Raw genomic sequence first — 19,329 nt, 5'->3', positions numbered from 1 at the left:
GTGTCTTTAAAAACTACTCTTTAACGCATTATGCTGATTGAAGTTGGTTTGAGCTAGTTAAAAAACAAACTGGTAGAATACATACTTGCTTATTTCGTCGTAGAATTTCACTAAAAATCCGCGGTGATAATAATGATACCTTTTTTTCTTAACTGTCTCTAACTAACTCTGAATTATTTGTTTATTGAACTGTCTCTAACCAAGTTTGAAGCATTATACTGATTGAAATTGGTTAGAGACAGTTCAAGCATTTTTTTGTTCGTAACTTTTTAATGACCAACCACCAGCAGTTTAAATCTTTCAAATGTTACTCGGGAGGGTGACCTTGATAACATATGTCAAGGTCAGGGTCATCGGATGTGGGTGTTTTCCGAAAGTTCATCCAAAAAGTTTTTTTTTTAAATTTTTTTCCGCCGATGTATGGACAACTAAAACCGATATAAACTGTATCTGAATGTTTTTTCGATAACTTTCGTAGTTTACGAATTACAAGCGAATAAGTAAAAAAGAGACGCTGAGGATAAAAAGGATAGTTCCTTTCTTTAAAGCATAAAAGTAGCACGACCCAATAATGACAAAATTCTTACGTTGGCCCCATAAACAATGGAGCAAAGTTACAGAAAAATCTACGTGTATCACTTCGTGAACATTCCTTGTAAGTAATTTTTTGGGACAAATCGCCACTGTAGTGGCTGCCCTCTAACAATTAGCAATATTTTAGGACGAAATCCCGTTGTAGTAGCTTTCTTTTTTCTCTCGCATTGAAAGTCTATATCATGTCGTTACCATAACTTCACATGTTTCAATCTTCATTTGTTTTTGAATGGAAGACGCTTTCACGATAGTGTTACGCAATATCGTCGGGAGTGCAGCGAAGCACCGATCGCAGTGTACATACATATAGGGTAACTGCATCTAATATCGCCTACCACGGAATATCGCCACTCGTAACATCTCGTGAAGAAAGTACTAAAATTTGTTAGCAACGAACTATACTAGTTGCCAAGCATGTGTAGGAAGACTGTGGTCGTAACGTCAAATATGCAACGCGTAACAAATGATAAATATTTCAGTAAATCTTGATAGCGTAAAAATTTATTGGATACCGACAATTTTACGTTACATGTGAAGTAAGCAAATTTAAAAATTCTATGAATCCATGAACATATATTCGGAGTATGTAATTAATGACATGCTTCAACAATTTAATTGGTTTCGATATTTTTGTTAACGGAAACAATTTTTTTTTGTGTCTTGGCCCATGTGAAGCTACAGATGGGGACACTAAATTTGCAAAATTACAGAGCTGAACTTTGTTTGCTCACCATGTAAAAGTAATATACAGGGTATCTCTCCGTTAATTTACTGCCAGGATACCCATTGCTTCGAGATAGAAAGCAGAAACTACGTTTCCCTCGAGGAGCAGGAAAAAAAAATTCACGGACACATGTTGTCTACCCGACCACCTTAGTAGGGACCTGAGCGGACGTTTCGGAGCCCCCGCTTCAGTGAAACTGCACAACGGTTCGTTCGTTGTACTTCTGCAAAGTACGTGTTTTCGCTCTGTTCTAGAACGCTGGTTTCTGTTTACCATGCGCGCGCACCTCCTGCCCAATGATGACAACCAGGGGTGGGCGGGTATCCGAAGTAACGGGATTCCCGAGCCTCGGGTCGGGTCGAGAGAAGTCGGGCGAGATCAGCCGGGATCCCCGACAGATGTCGGGTCTCGTAAGATCGTCGGGTCCCGAACGATATTTTCGAAAACTTATCCATCTAACGACAAAAACTTAAACTATGCGATACAATACCATATTGAATCTTCAAGTTCATGATATAAATTATAAATGCTAAATAAGTTAACGATTCCAAATGGATTCCTGCGGTTGAACAGGATCAATAATACAATCTTTAGTACACATTTCTTCGTACGTTATATTTTTATTAAGTAGAATAAATAAAGTATAGTATAGTTAGGTGTAATTTAATTTTTTGCCGTTAGATGGATAAGTTCCCGAAAATATCATTCGGGACCCGACATCTGTCGGGATCCCGATGCGATGTATACTGTCGGGATCCCGGCCCATCTCGTCCGACTTCTCCCGACCCGACCCGATCCCGAAATGTCGGATACCCGCCGCACACCTGATGACAACACAACAGAAGCGAGTGGTGGGGGCTGGTATTATTGTTTATGAAGCTCCAGGGGCGTGTGTTTGGCCAGGCCTGTCCTTAGGACAGTGTCCTATCTACTCTCTGATAGATCTGGCGCTCTGATTGGTCGCGGTTTTTCGTTAATATCTCGGTAACGAAGCCTCAGATTACATTGTTGCTAAGAAAAAAGTTGTTCCACTTCACCCCCCGAGTGACCCATTACCGGGTCGGAGGACATTTTTGGGAACCCTGTATACGTACTGATGTATACATGTATAAAATTGTACAATAGAGGTTTTTGTATAAAAAAACTTGTTTCTTATTCTATTACAAATATTTAAAAAATTAACATCCTGCAGATATAAAGCACATATGCATATTGTGTAAAAATTATCGTTATTTTGGAGAAATTTTCTACTCTCGCGGTATTACTGTATTCACGAAGCTGCGTTCGTATTCTCCCGAACCTCCGTGCAATCCCTGTTGTCGACCGTGCACTCGTTGATATCAACAGACAACGAAGCTCCTTTTATGCATGAGAAACGCATCGTGCGACTTTAAATGCTCGCGAGATACGCGAACAGAATTACGATCTCCCAGCCCCCCGCTCTCTGACGATTTATAAAATTTTCAGAACCGAGCAAGCCCCGTGCTCCGTTTACTAATGCGCCGTAATGAAACTTGCGGAGCACACGTTGGGAGACCGGCTTCGGACGATATATGGCATTATGCGTGACCATAGACATAGAAATATAGACTGCGCATCTCCCTGAAACGGGCGTTTCAAGTTTCAGAAGGGGTAGATAGCTTTCGGAGGACTTGGCATCTCTTTTTAAATCTAATTAGTGGGGGTTGATGTTCTGGGGATCTGCGTTTTGAATGGTTGACTCAGCTGCATTAGAAAGAGGTAGCAAGTCCTCCGAAAGTAACCCGTCTTTTTCTAAAGTTGGGACGCCGGCCCAGTGTGATACGCAGTCTATATTTCTATGACTATGTGCGTGACACGTTCCCGCGGAAAAAGAATTGAAAAACCACTTCCCTGCTCCGCATCATTGATAATCGATTTTCTATTGAACGACGTTTGGCGGCGTTTGGTATGGAAGATGTCGGGTTGTTTTATAGGTTCTTGCGTATTTTTCTGAGCGAACTTTTTATAGATTCTGCGATTTATACGTGCAACCACTATCATTTATATTTTTAGATCTTTACTCGTGGGTTATATTCGATTCGATACTAAAATATGAATGTAATCTGAATGAACAGTACAGAGGCGAAGGGTCGAGTATCCAATTAACGTGATTTTGAGTAAAACGAATTATAAACAGTGGAAATCGATAACTAGGTATTATGCAGTTTTTGATAATTGACAATGATAAAAATATCACACTTACTGTGATATTTGTTTTAGACAGTTATTGTTTGAATTGCAATAATTAAACATTTTTATCTCTTTTCTCCTTCCTAAATAGGAAAACGAAGTTTACAATAATATATATACCTACGCGTATTCAAATATAACAGGAGATAAATGGACCCTCATCTTTTTTCCCCTGTACTTTTCACATTTGAATAAGTCGAAAGGTACACTTTTCAATATACAGGGTGAACCACGAATCGTGATCAGTAGACATCATTAGATGTGTTTCAATGTACAGAACGAAATGTTTATATACAGTAGGCAAAAGCTCAACATCGGAACGCGTACAATGACATAGCATACAATACTCTGTAATATTACAGTTCGAATATTTCTTTACATCAGCGTCGACATGTACAATTCCGTCCAAAATATTTATTGCAAAACATTTGTGGCCCATACAGCTCTATGAAATACAATATAAGACAAAACTTTCATCGAACTCCATAATTTTTCTATTTTAGTCTGAACCCACTAAGATACTTAACAGGAAAAATAAATTTCCACAATTTCGCATAAAAATCCGCAGTCTAGTTATAAGGCACTCACGGAAAAATAAGTAAACCTGGAAAAGCATTAGGAAATGATTAATAGCTTAAATAATTATTATTTAGTTTGGATCCTTGGACCATGAATATTAATTTTTCTTTTCGTCTATACAGGACGCGGCAATAACTTCGATCACCTGGAATATCTCAATTATTTTTAGAGACACGAAGAAACTTGATTTACAAAAGTTGTACGGTACCAACAGGGCCGTAGCATGATAACAATAACCTTTTTGTGGGTGGAGGTTTTTCGGAGATTTTAAGGTCACCTGTATTTTTTTAATTGGCATGCTATAATTTTTAGCACGTACACCAAGTAAATAAAGCTCTTGCATATCTTCAAGAACAACATACATATTCAACGTGGTTATATTTATTGCCCCACCTTGTATATCTACCATATTACTCGATAATTGCTTTAATCAAGTTTGCCATTCGTTCTATTAGTTTGGGTTTTGTATCTGTTGTTATCTGGTTCTATGCGCGCTGTAAGTGATTCCACAAGTCAAGTTCAGATTTTGAGAAGAATTTTTGCATATTCCGATCTAATTCATCCCAAATCAGGGGATTGTGGGGGCCAACGCGTAACTTTACCAAATGCATGGACCTCAATGTACCTATATTCTTGCCAACACGATGTCATTAAACTAGTAAAAATGATGTGATCTGGATTAACTATCACGTTTTGTATGAAACCAGCAAATGTCCTAATATTTATAATCAGGACAGTATCGACGATAGGTAGCGGAACGATAAATCAAAAATTTCATAAGCAAGCGCTTGAACATTAACTAAAAAGAGACAAGAGAATATGGCCTCAACTTTTCCAAAGTGATAAATGGTTGTTCCATCGCGACAACGGCTTACGATGTCCTTTCAATTCAAAAGTTTCTTGCCGGAGAAACAATTTCTACGAGACTTCAAACCTCCCCAGTTCCCAGGTTTTGCCTCTCTACGACCTTTTTCTTATTCCCTGGAATCGAACAATGACTCGGCATTTGAAAAATACACACTTGCATCAATTTAAACGGTTAATTTTTCATTCGTAAGTGAAAATATTCGAGGTACGAACGCGAATGGCTCGGGAACAAACGCTGCAATGTTTCCCGCAATTTGCAACGCCCGATTTCAGATTACATCATATTATTTTACCTGAATAAGGGAAAGACGCAAGAAGAACGCGTCCGCCGGAGTTACTGTCCGTGATATTTTCTGTGAAATTGGAAAAGGGATTTCCACCCGTATCGGGTGGTGTCGCGTTTCCATTACCAAACTCTTAACGAGCATTATCTTCTGCGACAGTATCAATCACAGCACCGCGAAATTCAAGTTCCCTGTTGCGAGGAGGGACACTATGTCGCTCCATTAGGTATGGAACCAAACATACAGGGTGAGCAATGTGTATAAGGTGTCACAAGTGGTTTATTCGTTAACTATTAGTGCACTGTAGTGTTTCACTGTAATTATATACAGGGTGCCCCAAAATAATGGAACAATCCATACATGCATATCCTTCATGCAAATACAAATCGAAAAGTTCTTTACTGTTTGATAATGTGAAGCTTCATTTCCAAGATATTGGCAGTTAAATGAACTCCAATCAGCTGAGCGCTGGGCCACGCATACGCGAAGATACAGGGAAGAAGCAGAGGCTAATGACTTGGGACGTGTGTTTCTTGACTGTGACTCCGCGTACGTGTGAGTTTGTTTAACTACTAACATCTTGGAAATGGAGTTTCAGATTATAAAACGGATCCCATTTTCTTTGGACACCCTGTATAGTAAATTATTGTGTTTCCATGGCCCTACCTTATACCTTCTGTACGTAGAATGACACGAGGAATCAATTAATAGAAAAAAATTATCCGCCACTGGTGGGAATACCGCCGTTGTTCGTGTCGCATTCATCGAAGAATCACTGTAGCATTGGCAAGATTGTCTGCAGCCTCATTATCAATTATCCCAACGTGAGAAGGAACCCAAATAAACTTTATAAGAAACTTGAGATAATTTTATTTTTGTTCTTAGCATGTAATTATTGACCTTCGAATTTATTGTAAACTGCTCAAAGAGTCGTAGAATATAAAACAGTTTCGATTTTGGTTTTCTTGTATGATATTAGTAGCATCATAGACAGCTATGCATTTTTATCAATAGGCAAGAGATAATGTATTCGGGAACACGGTTATGAATGCATATTGAACTTCGCTTGATCTCGATTGACCTCAGGTGGCCGTCAGACGAAAATGACCAGGTCTGTTTCATACGTCGGGTAACGACTTCTCCGGAACGATTCACGCATTTTTCGGCGCAATGCCGCAGCGGCTGATCAATTGTTCACGCGATGGCATTAAATTGACCGAAATAGACGTACAAGGGTCGGCCAGATTGCGATTGCTTCGAGCACTTTCAATGACGGCCAAGAGTGCTTGCTCGACTTCCGTTGCTTTCACAACGTACAATATACGACGACGTATGTATGCGGATGGATATGCCATGCGACGCCCGGTGTCCGCAGTATAATGATGCTCGGGGACAGAATGGAGGTCCAAGGGACGTCTCCTTTCGTACTACCTTCGGATCCGTGGTTTTCTGCGCGAACGATAGAGCGTACATCACCGCTCATAAGTATTAGGACTAGAGATGGCGTGCAAAATCACTAACGGTGATTTATCAGAGCGATCATCGAATCACGATCACGGTCGTGATTTAACTTCATTTACGACCATGATTGCGATTTTGTTACCTTGAGTGAATTTGCTCACTGCGATCGTAACTCCTTGATCTTTAAACAGAAACACGTATTCAATATGATTTTACGATGAATTACATTACTATTTGTGTTTGTAAAAATCAGTAGAAAAAACAAGAAATTCTAAAAGAATCATTTGCTAGGTAACATGTGGATTATAATTTATAATCATTAATTTATTCATTATTCTTCATTGTTTCTAATTATTCCTTCACTTTATACGATATAACTCGAATTTTTGTTTTGATGTCGTTAATATAAAATATACAGTTAAGTGTCGCGTGTAAAGAACAGGTTTCTCCTCCAATCAGAAACGATTACGAGACATCACGAATCACTGTGAAAAATCACCGTGATTGGGAACGAACGTGATCGAATCACGAGTGATTCACAAGTAGCAGTTCACGCCGTCTCTAATTAGGACACATGGTCTGTACGATGAAAATCTGATGTTTCCTAAAAATTATATAGGGAGTCCCATTTCAAACGATCACCCTTAAATATTTCTGAAACTATTGATTATATTGTTACGTGTTACCCGATAGGTAGTACGTATTGTATAATGTTAAAGCGAGAGACTTCAGATTAGCGGCGTCGTTTTGGTAACAATGTCCAAAACAGAGACAACGTAGAGTCGTAATACGACCGTAGAACACAAAAGACGTGTCTAGATAAGTACTCCTCCTCTTTAAATGAATAATTCTTCCTTTTTGTAAACATTGTCTTTATTTATTGAATGTTACGCCGCGTCCACGCAACAATATTAAAAAATGTTTTAGACAAAAGTGAAACGGTATCAGGGGGCACATTTTCTGATGTAACTTTTTTCTATCAGAACGCGTATAAGTCATATGGACATCAACTTTGTTTTTCTTTTTAATTATTCATGATATCTAAAAATTGTTTCGAACAAAAGTTAAATGGTTTCGAAGAGGCATTTTTGTAGATGGAACGTAGGAGACATACGAAGGTAAATATTATTTCCTTTTCATGGAATCATGTATTTTTTAATACAATGATTGATGCAACTCAATATTCCCTGTAAAAGATTAGTAACCTGTTTACATCGAAAACCCATAAGTTTAGAACAATTTGTAGGAAATTATACAGGGTGTCCCATTTCAAACGATTACCCTCGAGTATTTTCGAAACTATTGATTATATTAAAAAATATTTTAAACAACAGTTAAACGGTATCAGGGGGCAAACTTTCTGATGTGAGTAACTTTTTTCTATCTGGACGCGTATAAGCCATATAGAGATCAACTTTGTTTTTCTGTTTAATTATTCATGATATCTAAAAATTGTTTCGAACAAAAGTTAAATGGTTTCGAGGGGGGCATAATTCGATGTCAACAGTATTTTTTTTTGTAAATGGAAACGTAGGAGACTTCATGGAACCATGTATTTTTTAATACAGTAATCGATGCAACTCAACATTCTCTGTAAAAGATTAGTAACCTACTTATACCATAAGTTTAGGACAATTTGTAGGACATATTTTAATTTCAAAATTATTTTAGCGAGGGTCAAATGAAATAGGAAACCCCGTATATTGGAGACTACTTTTATTACTTCATAGTAGTATAAACGTTGTCTGTTGAGCTTTAATATCAATTAAACGACAATTATTTCCGTCTGTCAGCTATCTCGTCACGCTCTGTAACATTTAGAGTAATGTCTCGATGAGTGCGACCAACTAGGGTCCGCTTCGGAGCATTCCGGGACCCCCCAGTGGTGAGAATAACGCCGATTTTCGTGTCGCATTTATTGAGGAACCACTGTACTGTATATTCGATAAGTGAAGTATCTTTATTTTCGTCCCTTGTGTCTACTTTTATCGGTTCCTAATCTTTTATAAGGTATAATTCTATATAATAACGTGTATGATGTATTTCTTCACGAGAAAGCTAATTTCGGTCACTTTCATTAACCGTTGTCCGTTGTTTGGTTAATTCGATCCAAGGTCAATGTTTGATCGTTAATTATATTCTTTATGATAGAATTTTGTAAATTAATTTTGCTCCAATAACTTAGGTACATATATTATAATCCAGGAATGGGGAAATATATTACTTTAATTCGATTTTAATTTAGGTACAATTTATCATAATTCAAGGAATAATAATGGAATAGATTATTGAACAGTGCACGATGCTTAGAAGTCGTTAACATCTCCAAAAATACTGCTGCGTTAATTTATGTTCGGGCACTGCTGGAAGGGTCTGTATGTGACGTTTCTGTGTTATACGTTATTCATCGTGAAAGTTCAAAGAAAATCTGAAGACTTTCAGCTGAGCTAGACAGCTTCTTATATAGTTTCTTGCTACTCGCGTGCACATATGGCATACATCGATCCGGCCAGCATACAGCAGGTGTCTGGAGAAAATACATTATAAAAGAGAAGCTACAATTACAGTGTCTTGTTGCACGAAGTAGTTCCAGAATATTTGAAATTCTTCCACAAAAAAGCGACGTCATGCTCTGCATTTATTGTTTTGCGTATTACGTTATCATCACCGTCGGGAACTTAGTCTGTTTTCCTATTTTTATTATCATACTGTTTTCTTTTATAGGTTTCGAATGGATTCCTGATTTTTCTACTGACTTATATTTTCAGAAATTAATTTATTACTAGAGAAATACGTTTCTTTCTGTAAAGTTGTTATTATATTAAAAATAGTAGTTATTGTTTCATTATGTTACACACAATACGATGTATTGTAAATGCGTAAACATTTACTATTCAATTGTAAAATATTAAATTTTATTAAGATTTCTTCATTGAGTTGCATGATTCTATAATATTGTTGGCGAACAAAGAAACAAATTTTGTCAACATTGTGCGTATATCAAAATAAGGTAAATTTTACGTATCCAAAGAAAATAAAAGAGAACTGAGTTCCGTTGTAAATAAAAATGTTCTCACTTTATCACGATTAACTAAATAACAAAATAATTTATTTAGTGAATCAATTTGAAATCATTATAAAATTATGTTTAACTAAGTTAAAATGACAGTTGCACTACATTGTTTTGCCTAAATAACATAATCATTAGGGTTACATTTTAGGACAACAGACATTTCTCATTGAATATCTGCCTACAAAACTAGTAATCTAATCGTTTATTTCTATTCTTATTTTAAATGCTTTCCATTAACACTAAATCAGTATTATTGATATCATTACACTGCGGATTTTATGCATTTATAGAATAACTAATCGTTTAAAATGCAGTAGGTACGATAAAAAATTTCGCAAAGTTTATTTAGGTATTCTTTTTATTTCTAATTTACTGAAACCCATAATAATAAATAAATGTATCTTTGCGTCCAGTCACGAATAGTGAATCTATAAAATTCTATGTATTGTATATGCACAAACATTTGCAAATCTAAATAGTTCTGATCTACTTTTTTAAGGAAGTAGCTTATCAAAAAATGTGTTCCACATATTCTTTGTATCAACACACTTGACATCATACGCAATATTGATGTGCACACATAGACTCCATATTACTGATCCTTCATTTAATTACGGAGTAGCAATTACATTAACCCATATTTGTGGTTTCCCGTCTAAATGAATTTAAATTTCGCTTCTCTAACAGAGGTTGTGATAACGTGTATATGCATAATATATTACGGTCCTGGATGTCAAATATGTCGCCACCAAAATTAGTCGTCCGTGTGCGTTGATATGTTTGATCAGTTTGACTCGGCAATTCGTTCGACTCACTGGCTGGAAAATTGAGCACGCCGTATTAATTTCGGCAAATGGCACATACGCGCCAATAATGGTATACTGCTTCATTACAGAAAAAACGTTTCCGTTATTTAATCATCGTAACTAAATGTCAGATTTTTTTAATGATACTTAACTTTTAATCGAATTTTCAAATAATCACAAGTATTTACGGCGCACAGTGATCCTTGTTCCCGAAAATCTAATCAAAATTCATAACTTCACTGGATTTTCATGAAAATCGGTACTCTCGTGTTTTTGGCTTTACTGAATTCGAATATCTTGTCAAGAATGCAAAACTCACAAAATTTTATTTTTTTCGATTTTTGTGAAAAATTCAGCATTTCTACGTTTAGCAGATCATGTATGTAGTTCAAATATGTTGTTGAAAATAATAACAAACAATGTAAGGATTATAAATGTTGTTTGAAATTAAAAAAGTGTTATTCCCACTTATTCCATGCGTAAAGACGAGTACTAGATGAGGACCGATATTGCATATATGCAATATTTATTATGGCTAAACTCGATAATCCAGGGTCATAAAATTTAACATAGGCTTTATTTATGCTTCTGTTATTAATATTTGGTTACATAAAATTGTTCCTAAAAACCAAAACAATGCAGACCTGAAAGGGTTCGTTTATGGAGAGCGTAGATAGGTACTAATTGGCAGTTAAAATGCGGATATCTTAAAAAGGTGCAAATATGAGCAAGATTTCTCAATTGGATATCATACCTGACATGTAGCTTTAAGTCCAGAAACATTGTCAACTTTGATGGCCCATTTTTCACTAATTAACCACTATATTTTACAATTTCCAGTGACATTTGTTACCATGCCATACTAGCAACAAGCCACTATTTACTTCAAAAAATTTATTTTGGCCAGCTTTTTAGGAAAAGGGACCACTATGCGGAACCCAACCAATAAACAATTGCTTGAACCATTTTTTTCAGTCGTATGAATCCATTTTTCTATATTTCTAGATATATAATAATTTGCATTTTATCTCGCTCAGCAATAATCGTAAACGCTAATAAACTTGTGATAATATGCTTTCGAGATTTCAGACATGTTTAATTTTATTACTCTATGTGAACATTTTTATAAATATTCTCTAAGTAAAACAGTGTTTTTGTTAGCCAAAGATGGATTTTTACCACTTTAAAAAACAACGATGTTGACTGTAACAATTAAAAATCTAAGCTTTTTTTGATAATAAGTTTGTTACAAACGGCGACCCTCAACAAAATCCTTCACAACACTGCTCAGAGTGATGACCTTGACAACACGGCTACCTTATTGTAAATATTTACCCACGTTATTATAAGTAACCAAGACGTGAACATGTTAACAGCCGCACAACCGTAGGTCAAGAATAAAAACAATATTCGTGCATACGCATAAAAAGGAAATACAACATGCCCGGTTCATTCTGTTCCGTGTAACGAGGTTTGTAAGCAGTAATATCGTTCAACCGTTTTCCCAGATGCAGAAAAGTGCAAATTAGAGTATTCCAAGGGCAATAGAAAAAGCTGTACACGCGCAGAACACGAATGTCTCCGCGTGGATGCTTCGACATTCGTTGCTGCGTTATCCGAAATAAAAGGCTGACTCGACAGGGGGCGCAAGGATGTTAACCGGTAACGAGACACTTGCAAGAATGAATACTGTGCCTCATGAAAAGTGAAAAGGGCACTCCAGCCGCCAGAAATGTTCACAAAACGTTACCGTTCCATAATAATTTTCTGAAGTTGTAATGACGACGGAAGCGGAGCTTGTTGAAAAACCAGACAAAAGAACAATAGAAAACAACGAGACCAAGTGAATAGATGTTAAGAATTTTTCAACAAATCCGAAACTTTTGATACGACTCGCGTCACAAAGTGCCGAAAATGCGAGGCGATTCAGAGAAGATTTTCAGGCGCAAAGAGAAAATTTACTTCGCGCACTTCAGACCGTAGCTACTGCACGAATAGCACCGAGATTACGGAAACTTCCAGAAGCTTATTATTAGGTGTACAAATAAGTTTCCGCGGTTTGTCAAAAGATGGCCCCACCAGAAGGTTATGGAGAAATTGTCAGATGTAAAACGTAATATCCCAAGTTTCGTCATCCGGCAACACCATAACCTTAAAGTACTAGTGATTCCGTATCAGCATCACGTAATTTTTTTCCTGCAAAAATGTCAAGTTTTGTGCCGAATAAGCATCATTTGCGGGAACTTTTGATTTACTTCTTTAATTTGAAAAAATCTGCAGCTGAGGCGCATCGATTGCTTCTAGAAGCATATGGTGAAGCTGCTTTAAGTGAGAGAAGTTGTCAGGAATGGTTTCAAAAGTTTAAGAACGGTGAGTTTGACGTGAAGGACAAAGAACGCAGTGGAAGGCCAAAAGTGTACGAAGACATGGAATTAGAAGTATTATTGGAGGAAGATTCGTCCCAAACGCAAAAAGAACTTGCACTTACATTAGAAGTGACTCAACAAGCAATTTCACATCGTTTAAAATCGTTGGGAATGATTCAAAAACAAGGAACTTGGGTTCCATATGAACTAAAGCCGAGAGACGTTGAACGCCGATTATGCATGAGTGAAATGCTGCTTGCCAGGAATAAAAAAAAGAGTTTTTTGCATCGTATAGTCACTGGTGACGAAAAATGGATTCACTACGATAATCCAAAGAAGAGAAAGTCATGGGTTAAGCCCGGCGAACCATCAACATCGACAGTTAAGCCGAATATTCATGGAAAAAAACTCATGCTGTGTATTTGGTGGGATCAGCTTGGTGTCGTGTATTATGAATTGCTCAAACCAAGCGAAACCATTACTGGAGCTCTCTACCGAACACAATTGATGAGATTGAGTCGGGCACTTAAGGAAAAACGCGCCCATTACTACTCCAGACACGACAAAATTATTCTTTTACACGATAATGCTCGTCCACATGTTGCGGCGACGGTAAAAACATACTTGGAAACACTCAACTGGGAAGTTTTACCCCACCCGCCGTATTCACCAGACTTAGCCCCTTCTGATTATCACCTGTTCCGGTCGATGGCACATGGTCTGTCTGAGCAGCGCTTCACATCATATGAAGACACCAAAAATTGGGTAGATTTGTGGACAGCGTCAAAAGATGAAGAGTTTTTTCGACGGGGTATCCGAATGTTGCCAGAAAGATGGGGAAAAGTAGTGGCAAATGATGGAAAATACTTTGAATAAAACGTAATGTACTGTTCCTTCACAATAAATTCCTAACTTTTTATAAAAAACCGAGGAAACTTATTTGTACACCTAATACAAGTTTACCTGACAAAGGGAAAAAATACTACGTGATATTATTTTCAGCGTAATAAAATAGAACCTCAAGTATCCGAATTAATTAAAGAACCAAGCAAGTGAACTACTTGTGAAAAATAATATAAAAAAATGTAGGTAAAAGGAAACTTATGCTTAAAAACTGTCTCTTACGACAGGAAGTATGAGTCTTTCAATAGGTTACGGTTACACTGGATGCGTATTCGGACGACCAGTCCGTCGTCCGTATACAGCTAGGGATGGGTTAGGTAAACCGAGTAGCTTCGGTAAACCCGAATCAACGGAGGTCGTAATTCTCCGACAAGAATTTGTTGAACAGCGTAAAGTCTACGTGTCCCTACTATTACATTAACTTTAAAAACCATTACTAATACTAAATTAATAGAAAAAAAATAAACACTCTTCTTTTGCAAAAAAAAATTAACTACATACAAAATACCGAGTTGAATAGCAAAAACGGCTATGTACACCCGCGAGCAAACTCGGCTTCCACTAAGGAAAAAAGCAATGTAGGGGTTAGGGCCTCCTACTACTTGGTAAATTTACTACAAATACTGAAATAAATGTTAAACTGAATGTTAATTTTGCATAAGTTTCAATAACTGCGAGACCAAGTGGTAGGAGGTCTTTCCCCTACATCACTTTTTCCCCTAGCGGGAGCCGAGTCTGCTCGTGAGGGTACATAAATATGAAAAATAACTATATTAATATAACCATGAATGTCAGGAAGCGCGAAAATGTTTACAAGCCCGTGGTGGACATTTTGAACATTTAATTTAAAGAACATTTTATTTCTTCACGAATAAGCAAAGGACTCAAGCGCGTATAATTCAATAACGCAATTTCCGAGCGCTTCAAGTACCTACAGTTGGAACTTCAAACTGTTATATCTCATTATGGAAATATCTGACGAAAAATGTTTCAGATAAAATTTACTTGTTTTTTCCTGTAGAATCTAAATATGTAACGTTTTATAGGGGGTTCCATTTAAAATTATAACGGTACCCCCGCCCCCCCTTAAAGGGGAAGGGGGGGGGGCACTTCACGTTTATGTAGTTAAAAAGGTCCTTCAGATTCATGCAATTTAAGACCAAGAACTTTAAAATCGATGGCACAGTTTTCGAGATATTGAGCTGTTAAGAGTTATGTGGACCACCCTGTATAATTATAAGTAAATAATATAATTGTCATATTTATTTTCTTATTTACATTTTTTTATGATGATTTATTTTTATGATTTCCTATGAATTCTATTTTTAGTAACTTCTGCTTAATGTTTACATCTCTGTGCGGTGTATCCGTAAACGATATCTTTAACAGTACGTCATAAAAATAAATCCAGAAGTGTAGAAACAGAAATAAACACTCTGATAGTGAATAAGAACAAAAAATCAGTTACATTTAACGAGCTGAGCCGTATCAATGGGAAATACTTGTAAACACATTGATACGAAATATTCAAAATGTTTCTTTCATTTCTGACGTTGTATGATCTTGAAGGTCATTTTATAGCTTTTTAATGAACTCGTCTTGTCTCACGCTTTCATACAATATAAAAAAATATACAGCATTCCGTTTAAAAAATCAAAGGTCACCTTCGTTTTCGAAAAATAATGCAAACGTAAAAAATTCATATGCGCCATTATATGAGTCATAGAAAATTGTAAAATCTATTCCTGTTTCACTTTTTTCTAATACTTACTATTTGTGAAAAGAAGGCTGGCTAATAATTAGCGAAAACACCTTGTAAATACGTAATGGCCATTTATTCAAATGTAATCTGTAATAAATAAACGAAAAATTTTCTAATACGTTCGGTGTTTCCTATAAAAATAGAAAAATTCCTGCCTGTATAATCGCGACGCTAACAATGAACCAATGAAGAATTCACAAAATTCGTAACTTTCGCCAGAAATGAACGAAAAACGATAACATTTCAAAGGTACAACACGTTTCCCTATCCGTTACAGCAGAAGACAAACGTTGCCTTCATGGGTACAAAAAAGTGCTCGGTTTTTTGGAGTAAAAGGGCTCGCGACAAAGAAAGACTCCAACGAAACTAATTCCAAATTTCTTGCCACGGACCGGAGACTTTTACGATGTTGTTCACGTATTTCACTTTTTCCGCGAGGGAAACTCGCGTTCCAACTGAAAGAAGAGGGACCCGTTACCTTATACAATCTATTCTCTTTTCTTTCAGAAACAGTCTCGGATGCGGAAGGCCCCCGTTAATGAAAGCTTCTTAAAAGAAGTTCGCGTGAACCGGAATTACAGTTAAGCTGGACGAGCGACGATCCCCAAACTTCGAATTGTTTAGTCTGAGTCCAGTGAAACTCAATGCCCCCATAAACGATAGCTTTGTGCTCGAACTTTCTTCGTCAAGCAGAGGATTCATGGAGAAGTTCCCTGCTTGTCGTACAAAGAGATCAAAATCAATGTCCCGCTTCACGGTGAGGTCTCAAACTGGCAAGCATAAAAAGTAAGAACATTGTTAAGAACAGCACCATCGATGTCGATTTATCGCTTAGGTGTATATTAAGTGTACCAATGAATAATACACTATATTTTGTCAACTTCAATCTTTATTTTCGATGAAATTAGAAATCTATGCTGGTTCAATTATATTTATCCTCATTCTTCAATGGTCGCCGCTATTTTGAAAGAAGAAAAGGGTAAAATGATGTTTTAAATTTAAATTGTTACTAGTTTTTTAAAAAAGAAATAGTGGAATAATTATTGGTACATCCAATCCCTGGTATTGGAATCTTGTACAGAGTTATAAGAAAATTAACTACGAACTTTCTTAGTTTTTTATTTAACTCCATAACCTTGATTCCATTAAGGGAGGAGACTCCGTGGCTGTGAGCTGTGTCCGTGCGCTCATACAAGCAACGTTTGAGACGTTTATTTATTATTATTATTATTTATTACTTGCTAATTTTTTGCAAGCACTTTTTTAATTCCGAAATTATTTTTCTCATTTTCTCTGTCTCTGTTTCCATTATTTGATAATCTGTATTTGTCAACAAGCAGTATTTCTTATTTTCAACGAATAAAGATAGATTAATGACAGTTCGAAAGCATAAATCGAAACCGTACTTCACTATTTATTGAAACAGATGTGCCGTTGACAGTGAATTGAAATAACAACGTCGAAGCAACATCAACTCAATATTATCACTTTTTGAAAATGAACGTGATCGTTCGCGGCTAAATCCGAATACTTTCCACCGATTTAATTTGCTTGTTAATGATGAATGCAGAATTAACTCGGAGCATGAGTTATGAATAATTAAGTTATTCACATTTCACGGAAAGCAGTCGTATAATTAAAACATTAGATAGAATATTGCATCAAATAAACACACATTCTCTCGTCTGTATTTCACCTTCAGCGATAGTTGAATGAAATATTCTTCCTTGCGTTTTTATTCTTCCGCGGACGGAGCGAAAACTGTTTGTTGCTATGATTTACAGTAAATCCTCGATGAGTGTTCGAAGGCTCCTAGATACTGATAAGGAAAGATCCTTAGGTGTAACGCTGACGTTTTTAATGAGCTTTAGCACATGGATAGAGCTTGGAATTCTGAAGCGAATGATATTTGTTTCAGCCACATATGGACATTAGTTTATGAAATATTTAATGTTCAATGTCGTGGAGACTTGGAATTCATTTATTTACTAATAAATATTTTTAAATAAAAAAATTACCTTATAATCTATAAACTACAATCTTTAAAACACAAACGCATTTTTTGAAAAAGGTCTTATAGTTTTTGAGAAAAAAATTCCCAAAGAACACTCTTTTTTCGGCCTCCTGACTGAGCATGACTCCTTAAGGACAAGCATAAATTTCTATGCAATTTAAGGAGTTTCGACACTTGACAAGGAAAAGTGAACGAAAAAACTTTTCTTCGATTTATTAGACAGAATTCTAGAATGAAATATGATAATGTTTCCAGTAGAAAGAATGAATGGCCCTGACGTCAAAAATTTACAGGGAACCAAGCCGAAATTTAATTTCGTTCGAATTTACGTTCCAGAGGAAGTTCCAGCGAATTACCGCCCGCAATTTTTTAATTCCGCGAAATTCACTCGGTTCGAATGGGACAATCGCGCTTCTTATATTAAATAATGAGTTGGGTATAATTCTATTAATAAATTCATTTCGTTCCCGCGGCATGCCCAGCAAAGTTGCACTTGTCCCCGTCCTTTTTATAGGGTCGATCGCCTTCAGCGAACTGTCAACTTGCAATTGGAATGGGGGAGCCGTAATGGTAAACGATGTCAGTGACAGAAATGATAACTTTCCGTATAAATAAAGTGCAACTGTTTGTAAATTTTGGCACTTGGACCGTTTATCACTCGAACGCTCTGGTGTTTGAGCGTTTTCTTTAGAGATTTGGAGGGACAATAAATGGTAAAAAGTGTATCGAATAACTTGACATTCAGTCATAGTATAGGTATAACGAATAGCGTCACTTGGCGAAAATAGCGTCTGAAAAATGTTACATGTAGTAAAATATACAACCAAGAACATAGCGACAGTCACGTGGCTTTGGATCGCTTGGCGCTATTTTCAATCGAATTGAGAGAAGTGTATATATTTAAGTATATTATTATAATATATTTTCCTCATTTTTTTTACATGATTACACCTCACCTCCCCTCGATTTCAAAGTGAACTACAGAAAGTGAGCAAAAATAAATCTGAAATGGACACGATTCTGAGAGTTCTAGTTGATAATGAATTCTCGACGAGTTCTTTTATTAAGTAGATATTGGCACTTGGAGAGTAAAACTTCTCGAAGTTACTTTCAAATAGTGTATTCATTACTTTCGAGAGCAACAATCGTAAGGAACCTTCAAATAGACACCTAGCTTTACCTTAATATTATATTAGGTTGTCCGGTAAATTCGTAGTGCTTTTAATTCTTCATTTTTTAATATTTGAGCTTCTCGTGATAAAAATTATGAACATGCCTGACAGATCATCGTTTCTTTATATGAGTTTTCGACATCTGTCAGTCAATTTTTTACTAAAACAAACTCAAATATTAAATAATAAAAAATTAAGAGCGTTACAAATTTACAGGACAACCATATTTGCAATTTTATAGTATTTCATTATGAAAATATGAGTTGCGGTTACTTATGCATACATATAGCATGAAAGGATTGATTCATACTTGTCTGCTCTGTTACAATTTAAATATTAGCACTCTATACAACCGACAACATGGTGACTGTTGAACGCTAACATCAAAGGAGCCGACATGGAGTGACGATCCTGATTATATTTATGCTGTGCTTAAGTACTCAAACTGTACGCAATATACCAGGTCGTTGCTTCCGTGACATGTACGACACATACAGGGTAGTTCACCTAACG

The 19,329-nt window shown here is 36.4% G+C and overlaps 1 protein-coding gene across 1 annotated transcript in view; it reads right to left on the bottom strand.

The window, feature by feature from the left end:
- LOC107193749 overlaps window positions 1-19,329 on the bottom strand; it is a 124,560-nt gene that overhangs the window by 34,584 nt on the left and 70,647 nt on the right. The window lies entirely within an intron of this gene.

Source organism: Dufourea novaeangliae, unplaced genomic scaffold, assembly GCF_001272555.1.
Source record: "Dufourea novaeangliae isolate 0120121106 unplaced genomic scaffold, ASM127255v1 scaffold24, whole genome shotgun sequence".
Taxonomy (NCBI): Eukaryota; Metazoa; Arthropoda; class Insecta; order Hymenoptera; family Halictidae; genus Dufourea; species Dufourea novaeangliae.
This window is presented reverse-complemented; position numbering and strand designations above follow the sequence as displayed.